This window comes from Manis pentadactyla, chromosome 9 (genome assembly GCF_030020395.1).
Source record: "Manis pentadactyla isolate mManPen7 chromosome 9, mManPen7.hap1, whole genome shotgun sequence".
Lineage (NCBI taxonomy): Eukaryota > Metazoa > Chordata > Mammalia > Pholidota > Manidae > Manis > Manis pentadactyla.
The window spans coordinates 91,670,450-91,685,423 of record NC_080027.1 but is presented as its reverse complement, the minus strand read 5'-3'; the positions used below and the strand labels follow the sequence as shown (position 1 = coordinate 91,685,423).

Sequence of the window (14,974 nt, the reverse complement as noted above, 5' to 3'; positions counted from 1 at the left end):
TAAACCCAAGCATAGATGGTCAATTAATATATGATGAAAGAGCCACAGACATACAATGGGGAAATGACAGCCTCTTCAACAACTGGTGTTGGCAAAACTGAATAGCTATATGCAAGAGAATGAAACTGGATTATTGTCTAACCCCATACACAAAAGTAAACTCGAAATGGATCAAAGACATGAATAAGTCATGAAACCATAGAACTCTTAGAAGAACACAGGCAAAATCTCCTGAATATAAACACGAGCAACTTCTTCCTAAACACATCTCCTCGAGCAAGGAAAACAAAAGCAAAAAAGAACACATGGGACTACATCAAACTAAAAAGCTTCTGTGCAGCAAAGGACACCATCAACAGAACAAAAAGGCATCCTACAGTATGGGAGAATATATTTGCAAATGACATATCCAACAAGGGGTTAAAACCCAAAATATATAAAGAACTCATGTCTCAACACCCAAAACGCAAATAACCTGATTAAAAAATGGGTGGAGGATATGAAGAGACAATTCTCCAAGAAGTTCAGATGGCCAACAGACACATGAAAAGATGCTCCATATCATTAATCATCAGGGAAATGCAAATTAAAACCACAATGAGGTATCACCTCACACCAGTAAGGATGGCCAGCATCGAAAAGACTAAGAACAACAAATGCTGGTGAGGATGTGAAGAAAGGGGAACCCTCCTGCACTGCTGGTGGGAATGTAAGCTAGTTCTGTCGGTCTCCTCCCTGTCTCCGACCCACAGATTAAGGAGGCGACACGATGAGATATCGAAGACCTGAATGGACCAGCCAGGGAATCAAGGCATAACAGCTCAAGAGTAATGCCAAGAAGGCACTCCTCATATTTATTGAATAAATGAACATCTGAAGAAATCTGAGTAGGGGGTTCAGCACATGATCATTATCTATCTTTGAGTCCAGCCCAAGGGTGGGACACTCGTCAAGGATACCGAAACCATGTGAGGGTGGTCACGAGCTGTAGGGACTTTTTATGGCTTTAATCACTCTGTCGTTGACCAAACATCAGAGGTCTTAGGAGAGACAATCAACTCACAAATCTTCATACATTTGAATTCTATATTACCTGATTTATATATTAAGCCCATTAATCCCACATTTCCCCCTTATTTTTTAATTAAAGAACACCAAAACAGTAGGTGCAATATAAGCAAGAAGTCCATTTTTAGATCTTGATATCAAGGCGAAAGCAGTAGAGAATGCCCCACATAAATGGGGGGACGAGGTTCCAAGCCTCGCCTCAGTTGGCCCCCTTGCCTTCACCTGTTGGCCCCCTGCGACTGTGCCTGTCTTAGGTTGTTCCTCCCATGAGGAATCTTACCATCTCTGGCTAACCAGCCATCCTCGGGGGCCATACAGGGAGATAGTATACGGGAAAAAGAGGCATTTGAACTAGATTGACGCTCTTCTCATATTCCTGCGTCTAGCTACAATCATAAAAATCATAAAGTAAAAAATTCATTGCACGGACTCTCATGAACAATCATTCTTTAGGCATTATTTCTTGAAAAATATCATAAGCATGAATAGGCTTCAATAGACTGGTAATGAAATGACGTGCCCACATTATAAGAACAGGAAGACAAATGCATAATAGAAGTAAACCTATAAGTATTGGCCATATCAATGAAACCAAGAAAACCAGTGTGATAATCCAGGCATTTGTGAAAACTTATGAATAACATGATGAATGTCATCCAACTAATTTTGAATAGTTTGAGAAAAATCAGACAAATTGAAACAACACATCCCTGGAAATTGTTCACATCCCATATGTTCTTTTAACAATAGATAATCTATGGTAGCACGATTTTGAAGTACTGCAATTCGTACTTCTCCCAGTTCTTGGTTCAGTTCAGATAATATAGAAGCAGTCACATTTGTAGTTCTACTGTATGCACAGGCCAGTTTAGATATTTCATTTTGCATTCCTGCAGCAAGTCCAGGAACTGGCAAAAGAAATGCAGCAGCAACTGCAACAGCAGTGGGATACAACAACTTCACGTTGTCGTCACAGCTAGACGACAAAGCTCGAGGAAACCTTTTATGTGTATATCCAGGATGATCCATGAGAGCAGGAAGAATACATCCCACACCACAAACACCTTGGTATTGTGAAGAAAAGGCTTGATATGTTTTGTTATTACATAAAAACACCCAGCCATTTGGGAGTCTATATCCGTATGGTCATTTTACACGAATAGTAAAGTTACAACAAGAAGGTATCTGAGTACAATTAATACATACACAATCAGTTATTATGGTAGTCCTAACAGGTAAATTTAATTGAATATCACGCACAAGAATGTCAGGAGAATGGGTAATATTTATACCTGATATATTAGTAAACACCATGGGAGGAAGTCCTATTCCTATTAAATTCTTTGTTAACAATCCATTAATGGAAGAAACTCCTGCTATACAAAAGGATGACTTATTCAATCCTTGGCCTGCTAGTTGCAGCCATAGGTTAGGTGAGGAGAACTTACGTTCTGGAACAAGTGATGTATTTAAATACACATGACTACTCTTATATGATATGTCAGAGATCCTTTTTGGAATTTTTCACAGGTATAAATTCCAATATCTTCTAGAGTCAAAACTGTTTTATAAATATCATAGTGATTATTCTCTCTATGAGTTTGATCTGTAGCATTATGCCACCCAAATCTTCCTCCACTTGTTTGCCTATATATTTCCTCACCATTCTTTTTCCATACTACTGGACCTGCTGGAGTAGAGCAGGTGGATACACAATGAAGGACTACTCGACCTAGATATGGAAGATTGCTTACATTAGCTGTGATAGTGCAAGCTTGTGCAGTGTCTGTATGTGCAAATGTTATTGTCAGGAATAAAAATAAAAATCTCGTTATCTGGTGTGCTTCAGCTATCTGTGGGCTGTGTACAAACTGTTGATGAGGCCTGCTGATGATCATCTCTCAGAGTAGACTTCTCTGAAGGTGTTGATATTGGGAGTTCTTCTTTATATCGTATCTTAATTCTCTTCCTGGGTAGCCAGATCAGATGTTGTTCCTCTGCAACAACGCAAACAAACCCTTTGCCCCACACTTTAATATGACCTCTGTACCACTTTGAAGAACCTATTGGAGACCACTATACAGGAACTGCTGTTGTTTTAGAAAAAGAAATAGTGTCAGAAAAAATGTACTTCCATAGCTGATCGTCCGTCACCTTGTAAAAGATCAAAATTAAGAATATGTAAAGCATGCATTAATCGTTGATTTGCAGTTAGTTTGATCATGTCGGGGAGCAATCCCCCTTTTTGTTTTAATAAATAATGTTTTAGAGCTTGACCTGTAGAATTGTAAGGAATGCCTGTTTTATGAGTGATATTGTATAGCTGAAAAATTTTCTTTAGCATACAGGAGAGGTAAACTGGAGGGTTGTCAGTTTTTATGGTAGCAGGAATGCCCAATACTGCAAATGCTTGTAAGAGATGAGTAATGACGTGATGAGATCTTTCTCCTATTAAAGCAGTGGCCCAAGAAGCAGAAGAATACGTATCTATAGAAACATGACCATGTTTAAGAGTTCCAAATTCAGGAACAATGGTAACGTCCATTTGCCTTAGGGCATTAGGGCGTGTTCCTCTGGGAATGGTTCCAGCCTGTAAATGGGGAGAATTGATTTGAGAACAGGTTGAGCAGGAATTCAAGATATTTTGAGCTTCAGAGGCTGAAAGGGAAAAACGCTTTTGCAAAGTAAAGGAAGGAGCATGAGTTAGGTCATGATAATGTTGAGCTGGTGAGTAATTAACTGGAGAAACAAGTTTGTCTACTTTATCATTTTAGTATGATAAAGGACTTGGTAAATTAGAATGTGATCGTATGTGAGTGATAAAGAAAGGGTGCAGATGATGATGGGTACACACCTGCAATTGAGAAAATAAAGTGTTAATAGGAGATTGTATGGTGCCCAACATCGCAGTTTCTAATAAAGGAACAGAAAAAGGCCATATAAGCTGAGTCAGTAACAATATTGAGAGGACTTGGAAAGTCTTGCAGAGCTTGCAATATAGCATATAACTCATTTTGTTGTGTAGAAGTAAAAGATGTTTGAAAGGTTTTTGCTAGACCAGAACAAGTTGTATAGGCTGCTTTAAAAGATTTTGCACCATCTGTAATACAAGTCAAAGCATTTACTAGTGGACTGGGGGAAGTTTTGTGAGGAAGAATCCACTGATGATGCTGAAAAAAGGAAAATAACTTATTTTTAGGGTAATGGCAGTCAATATTTCCTAAAAAATTAGAGAACGCAATTTGCCATGGAGTATTCTCTTTAAATATTTGTGTGATATCTTGTTTAGATAGTGGAAGAACAATGGAATGAGGATCGTAACCGATCATCTGCCTTAGTCTCTGTCGTCCTTTGAGGATGTCAGGAGGCTACTTTGTCAATGTAAGGTTGTAACGAGGGTTTAGATTGATATTGTAAAAATATCCATTCTAACCAACAGTTACATTGACAGAGCAATCCTGTGGGAGTAAAATAAATTAATAGAAGTAAGGGTTTGTGTAAATCAACCTTTGATAATTGAGCCTTTTGAATGTGTTCTATCCATTCGAGTTCTTCTTCAGCTTTTGAGGTTAAATTTCTTGGACTGTTAAGATCTGGGAGTCCTTTTAAGGTATTAAAAAGATGTAATTTGTAAGTAGGAATACCTAATAATGGTCAAAGCCAATTAATATCTCTTAAAAGCTTTTGAAAATCATCTAAAGTTCTAAGATGATCTCTCCTAATCTGAATTTTCTGAGGAATTATTGAATTTTCTTGGATTTTACTTCCTAAATAATCCATTGGGTATTGTATTTGTATTTTATTAGGAGCTATCTGTAAGCCCCATTGTTTTAACTCAATCTCAGTCTCATTGAGAATAGTCGTGAGGGACAAATGCTTGAGCAGGGCTATGAGAATATCATCCATATAATGAATGATATAAGCAGAAGGCCATTTTTCACAGGCTGAAGAGCTCTATGCACATAATTTTGACGAATTATAGGGCTGTTCAACATTCCTTGAGGAAGGACTTTCCACTGGAATCTTTCTGAAGGAGCCTGCAATTTTAAGGAAGGGTCAGTGAAAGCAAACTTTTCTCTATCTGCCATGGCCAAAGGAATTGTAAAAAAGCAATATTTAAGATCAATGATAGCCATATTCCAGTCTTTTGGAATCATAGCTGGAGAAGGGAGACCTTGTTGTAAAGGTCCCATAGGTTTAAGAACTGCATTAATTTTTCTTAAATCATGTAAGAGTCTCCAATCTCTTGACTTCTTTACAACAAATACAGGGGAATTCCATGGGCTTGTGGAAAATTCTAACCTATCTAGCTGAAGTTGGGTTTGAACTAATGTGTGTAAGGCTGCCAGTTTTTTATTGAGGGGCCATTGATCCACCCAAACAGGCATCTGAGTGGTCTACTGTAATGGTATAGGAGCTGGCAGCCATGTATCAATGATCCCTAAGAAAAAGATTGAACTGAGGAAGGTTCATCAAAAGACAGTGTAGTATGCCATTGTTGCATCAAGTCTCATCCCCAGAGTTTAATTGCTACATCAACAATTAAAGGTCTTAAGAAAGCTAATTGTTTTCTGGGCCTAAGCAATGTAACGTAGCCGAACTTTGCCATACTTGAGAAGCTGTACCAATACCTGACACTTGAATATGCTTCTCTTGTTTGGGCCAATTTTTTGGCCAATGTTTAAGAGCAATTATAGACACATCAGCTCCTGTGTCTAACAACCCTGTAAAAGACTTGCCTTGAATGCTGATTTTGCATTGAGGTCTGTCAGATGTGATTTTTGTATTAAGCCATATTTGTTTATTTGTACTTCCAAATCCACCTTGTCCCCTTTCATAAGGTGTTGTTGACGGTGGGAGATAGGGAAGTAAAAGTAACTGGGCAACTCTTTCTCCCTGAGGTATATATAATGCTTTATAGATGATACCATTATTTTAATCTCACCCATATAATCTTGATCAATAAGTCCTGGTCTTTCTATTAATCTTTTTAGTGTCCAGCTACTGTGGCCTAAAAGTAATCCTACAGAATTAGCCGGTAAAGGACCAAAAATTCCCATATTAAGCAATTGGACTCCTTGTGATGGATGTAAATATACAGATTGAGAAGAGGCAAGATCTACAGCGGTACTTCCTCTAGTTGCTTCTTGTAAATCATGCCATGTTCTTTTAACTGGGGAAGATGCCTCTGTATTATTTTCTAGGGCCTCAGAGGCTGGCCCGATTGAAGGTTTAAAGGCTGAGACTGATTGATAGGATTACTGTCTTAACCAAATTTTGAACGGCATTCATTAGACCAATGTCTCCCTTTTTTACATTTTGGGCAGACAACGGTTTATTTTTAAAGTTTGGCTCTCTCGCCCTCTTTTGTGATTGGCAATCTCTCTGCATATGCCATTGCTTGCCACAACCAAAACATGTCAGACTTTTAAATCTTCCTCTTGACTTTCCTCTCATAGCAGCTGCTAGCAGATTAGCTTGGTACGTAGGAGAACCCACATCGGCACAGGCCTTGATATAATCTTCCATTCTAGCTCCTGCAGCTTTCAAAGGTCTAAGAACTCTCTGACACTCTGTATTTGCATTATCATAGGCTAACATTTGCAACAACAAATCCCTCAAATCTGGATGTGCTACAGTTCGTCTCAAGTTATCTTGCAACCTTGAAACAAAATCAACATATGGTTCATTGAATTCCTGTTTAAGCTTACTGAATGGTAAAGCAGGCCGTCCAGCCGCTTGTATCTTTTCCCAAGCTTTCAGGCAACACAGACGCACCTGTGTCACTGTGGTGTCCTCATACCTGGCTTGCCTTTCTAGCTGCAGCCAATCTCCTTGTCCTGCTAGCTGTTCAGCAGTTATAAGAATCGGAGGATTGGCATGCTGATTTCTCAGAGCTTGTGCCTTTGCTTCCTCGTACCACCACGTTTTGAATTGTAAAAACTCAGAAGAGTCTAAACAGGTACGAGCCAGTAAATCCCAATCATGAGGAATCATCCTTTCTTGTTCTGCTAATCCTCTTAGAAGACCCACTACATATGGCGAATTAGTGCCCTAAGTAGAGATGGCTTGTTTGAAATCTTTCAATGTTTTATAGGGAATAGGTGTATAAAGTGCTCTGACTCGGCCTTGTGGAAAATCAGGATCCTCACCTGGCCCAAAAAGAGTCAAGCTAACTGGTGCCACAAAGGGTGCCAGATAAGCATCCATGTCACCTTCCCTCTGGCCTTTGCTATCCTTGCTGTGAAGGCAGACGCAGCAGAGGCAGAAACTGAGGTTTTTTACGATGACAGAGACGAACAGGGCTCTCATCCTCACTCTCTGAACAGGAAGAGGAGGAGGATGAAGAGGAGTCAGACAAATGTGGGATGAGGAACGTCTACTTGATTTTACCACATCGTCTGGCAATTCTTTCGCTCATGTGTGTCTGATTTAGTGTCAGAAAGTGGGGGAGATTGTAGAGGCTGTAAGGCAAGAGTGATCAGATTACATAAAGACCAGACAGGCACAAGGATAACATCCCCTTGTCTGTGTGCCTTCTTAAAATCTCTTAACACATTATTCTAATCAGCCTGTTTAAGTGTTCCTTGTGGCGGTAACCAATGACAATGTTTCCTAATATATTTATGAAGTTGAGCAAAATCCCTTTTAGATGTTTTCACTCCTGATGTTTTTAGGAGGGCACAGAGTAATTCCAAATGATCCTCCAGTTTAACTGCTTTAGTTTCATGTTGGTCCATTATAGTGTCCCTGACGTCTCGACCCTGTCCCTATGTACACTTTTCTCGGGAGCCTTACCGGGTCGATGATCTTTGGAGCTTCCTGGCTCTGAGTTTCAAGGGTCCCTGTTCCGGCGCCACTTGTTGGCCTCCTCCCTGTCTCTGACCCGCAGATTAAGGAGGCGACACGATGAGATATCGAAGAACTGAATGGACCAGCCAGGGGACTCAAGGCATAACAGGTCAAGAGTAATGCCAAGAAGGCACTCCTCATATTTACTGAGTAAATGAACATCTGAAGATATCTGAGTAGGGGGTTCAGCACATGATCATTATCTATCTTTGAGTCCAGCCCAAGGGTGGGACACTCCTCAAGGATACCAAAACCATGTGAGGGTGGTCACGAGCTGTAGGAACTTTTTATGGCTTTAATCACTCTGTCCTTGACCAAACATCAGAGGTCTTAGGAGAGACAATTAAGTCACAAATCTTCATACATTTGATTTCTATAATACTTTATTTATATATTAAGCCCATTAATCCCACATAGTTCAACCATTATGGAAAGCAATATGGAGGTTCCTCATAAAACTAAAAATAGAATTACCTTTTGACCCGGGAATCCCACTCCTAGGAATTTATCCAAAGAATACAAGTTCTTCAGATTCAAAAGGACATATGCACCCCTATGTTTATCACAGCACTATTTACAATAGCCAAGATATGGAAGCAACCTAAGTGTCCATCAGTAGATGAATGGATAAAGATGTGGTACATATACACAATGGAATACTATTCAGCCATAAGAAAGAAAGAAATCCTACCATTTGCAACAACATGGATGGAGCTGGAGGATATTACACTCAGTGAAATAAGCCAGGCGGAGAAAGACAAGTGTCAAATGATTTCCCTCATTTGTGGAGTGTAACAACAAAGCAAAACTGAAGGAGCGAAACAGCAGTAGACTCAGAGACTCCAAGAAGGGACTAGCGGTTACCAAAGGGGAGGGGTGTGGGAGGGTGGGTGGGGATGGAGGGAGAAGGGGACTGAGGGGTATTATGTTTAGTACACATGGTGTGAGGAGGGGTCACAGGGAAAACAGTGTAGCACAGAGAAGGCACATAATGGATCTCTGGCAACTTGCTGCACTGATGGACAGTGACTGCATTGGGGTATGGGTGGGAGAGACTTGATAATATGGGTAAATGTAGTAACCACATTGTTTTTTCATGTGAAACCTTCATAAGAGTGTATATCAATAATACCTTAATAAAAAATTTTTTAAAAGACACTCTATCTCTCTAAGGTGTGTCACCTCTCAATAGTCATTTAATTTCTTAAGTAACTATTTCCTGTCCAGTTTTTCTCAAGACATTTGATTGAATAGCTGTTTTCTGTGTGACAGCCACATAGAACCTCTGCCAGCATTGTGAAAGGACTCATGGAACTGGCTCCCTGCCAGGAAAATTATTTGAAAACTCAGATAAAAAATGTCTCCCATGCTTGCTTTGGCAGCACATGTATTAGAGTTGGAATGACAGAGATCAGCATGGCCCCTGCACAAGATGACACGCAAATCTGTTGTGTTCTATATTTTTAAACAGAAACTCACGAATCAGGAATAAATTCAGCTTTAGAAAAATGCAAATAAAAGCAGGAAAAAAAAAGAGTGTCTCCTAAGTGCTGTGCAGTGTAGAACTTCACATTTATGCCCTATGTAATCTTCACAACCACCTTATTTATTCCTTTTACAATTGAATAGACTAACTCCAGGAGAGGTTAAGTAATCTGTCCAAAGCCACATAGTTAGTGAGGTAATATGAGCTAAGACCAGATCTGTCTCCAGAATCCAAGTTCTCAATCACTTTATGAAAATGCTTCATTTTCCAGTGTAGCACAGAGAAGGCACATAGTGGATCTGTGGCATCTTACTACACTGATAGACAGTGGCTGCATTGGGGTATGGGGCGGGGGGCTTGATAATATGGGTAAATGTAGTAACTACGTTGTCTTTTCATGTGAAACCTTCATAAGAGTGTGTATCAATCATACCTGAATAAAAAAGCTTTATTTTCCAGAAAAGTACTTACACATAGAACTGTATACATAATTTCACTTGTGGTTTTATAGACCACCTTATTGGGTTGTTAGAATCCCCTGAATTAGTGTGTATGTATGTTTATTGTGTGTGAACAATTTTACCAAGTTAAAAGTATTCCTTTCATACTTCAAAATATGTGCATATCCTATAATTCAGCTTATGGATGGATGGAGATACACACACATACATTTTCAATGCATCACTAGAGGTTCTGCTTCTGATATGGCTCAGCAGCTCCCTTTGGACCAACCAGTAATAAAAGCTATGAACTCTGGATAAAACATAAAAGATAACTATCTGAATATACTGGAGAACAGCCAGAAGCAGGCAGATCCCTGAGGGGACTGACACTTGGAAGAAGGGGATCAGCACAGGGAAGTGTCCTACTCTCCCAGCTTGTGGCCCCCACCTACACCATGCCAGGCAGCTAGAACGCTGAACAGCTGCAGAAGCTGCTGGTTTGAGGGACGGTGGGTGAGGGATGGGGTGGGGAGTTCAGAGAAATCACAGTTCCAGAGAAGTGAGGGGGGAAGCCTTCAGAGTAGGGTAAGTCAAAAGCTCTGTATATATAAACCCCGCCCCCTCAAACACACAAGCACAGGGCAGACTCTGAGGAGCTGATGAGACTTGAGGTGCTGTCCACCTGGAAAAGACAGTGCTTAAGAGTTTGAGTCCAGCCAAGTTAAAGACCTGCTAAAAGGAAACAAACAAAAGAGAGCAACACCACCTCCTGGAGGCATAAAGTAGAACCCAGAATCTCAACATCATTCACCATGTCTGAGAAAACAATCCAAAACTATTTGGCATGCCAAGAATCAGGAAAGTGAGATCAATTCTCCACAGAATCAACAAAGACTGACACTGAGATGATCTAAGTGTTGGAATGAGCAGACAAGGATTCTAAAATCATCTTGAGGATTCAGCTATTGTAACTATGCTCAAGGACATCCAGGAAATTATGCTTGAAATGAAAATAGGAAACTTTAGCAAATAGAAAGTTTAAAAAAAGAATTAGCAAATTAAAACCACAATGAGATATCACCTCACACCAGTTAGGATGGCAACATCAAAAAGACTTAAGAACAACAAATGCTGGCAAGGATGCAGAGAAAGGGGAACCCTTCTACACTGCTGGTGGGAATATAAACTTGTTCAACCATTTAGTGGAACCAAATAGTGGAAAGCAATATGGAGCTTTCTCAAAAAACTAAAAATAGAAATACCATTTGACCTGGGAATTCCACTCCTAGGAATTTACCCAAAGAAAACAAGTTCTCAGACTCAAAAAGACACATGCACCCCTATGTTTATTGCAACACTATTTACAATAGCCAAAAATACGGAAGCAACCTAAGTGTCCATCAGTAGATGAATGGATAAAGATGTGGTACATATACACAAAGGAATACTATTCAGCCATAAGAAGAAAACAAATCCTACCATTTGCAACAACATGGATGGAGCTGGTGGACATTATGCTCAGTGAAATAAGCCAGGCGGAAGAAGACAAGTGCCAAATGATTTCTCAATTGTAGACTATAACAGAGCAAATATGAAGGAACAAAACAGCAGCAGACTCACAGACTCCAAGAAGGGACTAGCGGTTACAAAAGGGGAAGGGTAGGGGAGGGTGGATGGGGAGGGAGGGAGAAGGGGACTGATGGGCATTATGATTAGTACACATGGTGTGTGGGGGGTCACGGGGAAGACTGTAGAACAGAGAAGACAAGTAGTGACTCTGTGGCATCTTACTACACTGATGGACAGTGACTTCAATGGGGTATGGGGGGACATGATAACATGGATGAATGTAGTAACCACGTTTTTCACGTGAAACCTTCATAAGAGTGTATATCAATGATACCTTAATAAAAAAGAATTATAAAATAGAAATTCTAGAACTGAAAAATACAAAACCACATAAATTCCTTCTACTGGCTTAGCAGAATGACAGAAAACTGACAGAAAATCAGTGAACTTTGAAGCTGTATTACAGAAATCGTATAATCTTAAGAGTAGAGAGAAATGTTGGAGGTAGGAGGGACACAGATTCAGGGACTAAAGGGACTATACAGATGCTTTGAGTATTTCTAATCAAAGTTCCAGAATAAGAGAGAGAACACAGAGCAGGAAAAAGATCTGGAAGAATTAATGGCCAAAATGGTACCAAATCTGATTAACAGCACAAAGTCACAGATATAAGTTCAGCAAATTCAACCAGGATAAAGTCCTAACTAAGCATACCTGAGAGAAGTTAAAGAAAAAGATGAATTCTAGAAAGGGAAGCAACCATTTGAATTACTACTGACTTGTCATCAGAAACAATTGAGACCAGAAGACTGTGGAGCATGACCCTTCATATGATGGAAAAAAATATACAGAATTTGTCACCAGCAGACCTGTGCTACAAAAAAATGCTAAAGTTCTTCAGGCCACAGGAAATGATACCAGATCTTCAAGTAGGAAGAGCATTAGAAATGGCAAATATGCGGATATATATATAAAAGACTTATTTTTTTCCCTTAAGACATATAAAATTAGAGCAGAAATTATAACATATTATAGGGCTTATAATGAATATAGGTTAGTATGTATGACAACTTAGACCACAAAAGACTAGGATGGAAAAGGGACCTATAGAGTTGTAAGATTTCTACATTTTATGTCAAGTAGTACAATATTAACTCTAGGTAGACTGAACAATTGAGAATGTATATTGTAATTCCTAGAGCACCCACTAAAAAAATTATCCAAAGAGAGTAGAGCTAAAAAGTCAGTTAAAATAAAAACTCTAAAATAATGAACTAGTCCAAACAGGTAAACAATAAACTAACTAAAACTGTACCAATAATCACATTAAATGTTAATATTCTTATTAAAATGTAGAGTCTGTCAGAACAGATAAAAATATAAGATCCAAGTATGTACTATCTATAAGAAACTCACTTTAAGAAACAGGCACAAAGTAAATGAGAGGAAAAAAGGTACACTATGTAAACAGTAAACCCAGGAATGCTGGAGTAGCTGTAATTCATATCCAATAAAGTGGGCTTGGAGACATAAGTATTACAAAGACATATACATTTTACAATGGTAAAATGGTCAGTTCATTAGGAGGATGTAACATAACCTAGTAACAGAGCTCCAAAATATGAAGCAGGACTCACAGAATTAAAAAGAGAAACAGACAATTCCACATCATAATAAAAGATTTCAATACTTAACACCTGATAGAAATAAATCTGTAAAGACACCAAAGAACTTAAAAGTACCAATTACTTGCCCTAATTGACATTACAGAACAAATTCACCCAACATTTCAGAATACATATTCTTTTCTAGTGCACAAGGAACACTCACAAAGAGACCATATACTGGGGGTCATCATATGAGTCTTAAGAAAATTAAAAGGATTGAAATTGTAAAGAGGATATTCTCTAACCTCAGTGGAATTAAAGTAGAAATCAGTAATAAGAAGATATTGAGGGGGAAAAAAAAACATTTGCTAACTAGACAAAATATTTTTGGATAATCCATCCAATGGATCAAAGAACTCACAAGGAAATTAGGAACTATGTACAACCAAACGATAATGAAAATAAAACATATTAAAGATTCTGAGATGCAGCTAAAATAGCACTTCAAGAAAAATCCGTATCTTTAAAAATTTTTATTAGAAAAAAATGTCTAAAATCATAACCTAAGACTTACCCTAAGAAACTAAAGAAAAAAGCAAAGCCCAAGCTAAGAAAATATATAAAGACCAGAAATCAATGAAACTGAAAAAGCTGTGAAAAATCAACAAAGTCCAAAGTTGATTCTTTGAAAATCAGAACAAAATTGATAACACCTAGCTAGACTGATCAAGGAAAAGGAGAAAACAGAAATTATTAGTACCAGAATGAAAAAAAAAAGTTGCCACTACAGATCCTACAAACATTAAAAGGACAAGAAACTATTATGAATAATTTTATGTCCACAAATCCAGTAACTTGGGTCAAATGGATAAATTCTTTGAAAATACAACTTAATTTTATGAGCTAAAATCTAAAAATCTGAATAGCCTTTTATATATTAAATAAATTTGTTATAAAAACCTTCCCACAAATGACAGCCTCTTCAGCAAAACTGGACAGCTACATGTAAGAGAATGAAACTGGATTATTATCTAACCCCATACACAAAAGTAAATTCAAAATGGATCAAAGATGTGAATGTAAGTCATGAAACCATAAAACTCTTAGGAAAAAACAGGCAAAAATCTCTTGGACATAAACATGAGCAACTTCTTCATGAACCTATCTCCCCAGGCAAGGGAAACAAAAGCAAAAATGAACAAGTGGGACTTTATCAAACTAAAAAGCTTCTGTACAGCAAAGGACACCATCAGTAGAACAAAAAGACAACCTACAGTATGGGAGAATATATTCATAAATGACATATCTAATAAGGGGTTGACATGTAAATTATATAAAGAGCTCACACACCTCAACAAAAAAGCAAATAAGCCGATTAAAAAATGGGCAGAGGAACTGAACAGACACTTCTCCAAAGAAGAAATTCAGATGGCCAACAGACACATGAAAAGATGCTCCACATCCCTAATTATCAGAGAAATGCAAATTAAAACCACAGTGAGATATCACCTCATACCAGTTAGGATGGCCAACACAGAAAAGACAAACAACAAATGCTGGCGAGGTTGTGAAGAAAGGGGAACTACACACTGCTGGTGGGAATGTAAAATAGTTCAACCATTGTGGAAAGCAGTACGGAGGTTCCTCAAAAAACTAAAATTAGAAATACCATTTGACCCAGGAATTCCACTCCTAGGAATTTACCCTAAGAATATGGCAGTCCAGTTTGAAAAAGACATATGCACCCCTATGTTTATCGCAGCATTATTTACAATAGCCAAGAAATGGAAGCAACCTAAGTGCCCATCAGTAGATGAATGGATAAAGAAGATGTGGTACATACACACTATGGACTATTATTCAGCCATAAGAAGAAAACCATTTGCAACAACATGGATGGAGCTAGAGGGTATTATGCTTAGTGAAATAAGCCAGGCAGAAAAAGACAG

General features: G+C 38.5%; 1 pseudogene; it reads left to right on the top strand.

Annotated features, from left to right (window-relative positions):
* The first annotated feature begins 9,290 nt into the window (after positions 1–9,290).
* On the top strand, positions 9,291–9,385 carry LOC118922087 (U6 spliceosomal RNA; annotated as a pseudogene).
* The last annotated feature ends 5,589 nt before the right edge of the window (positions 9,386–14,974 follow it).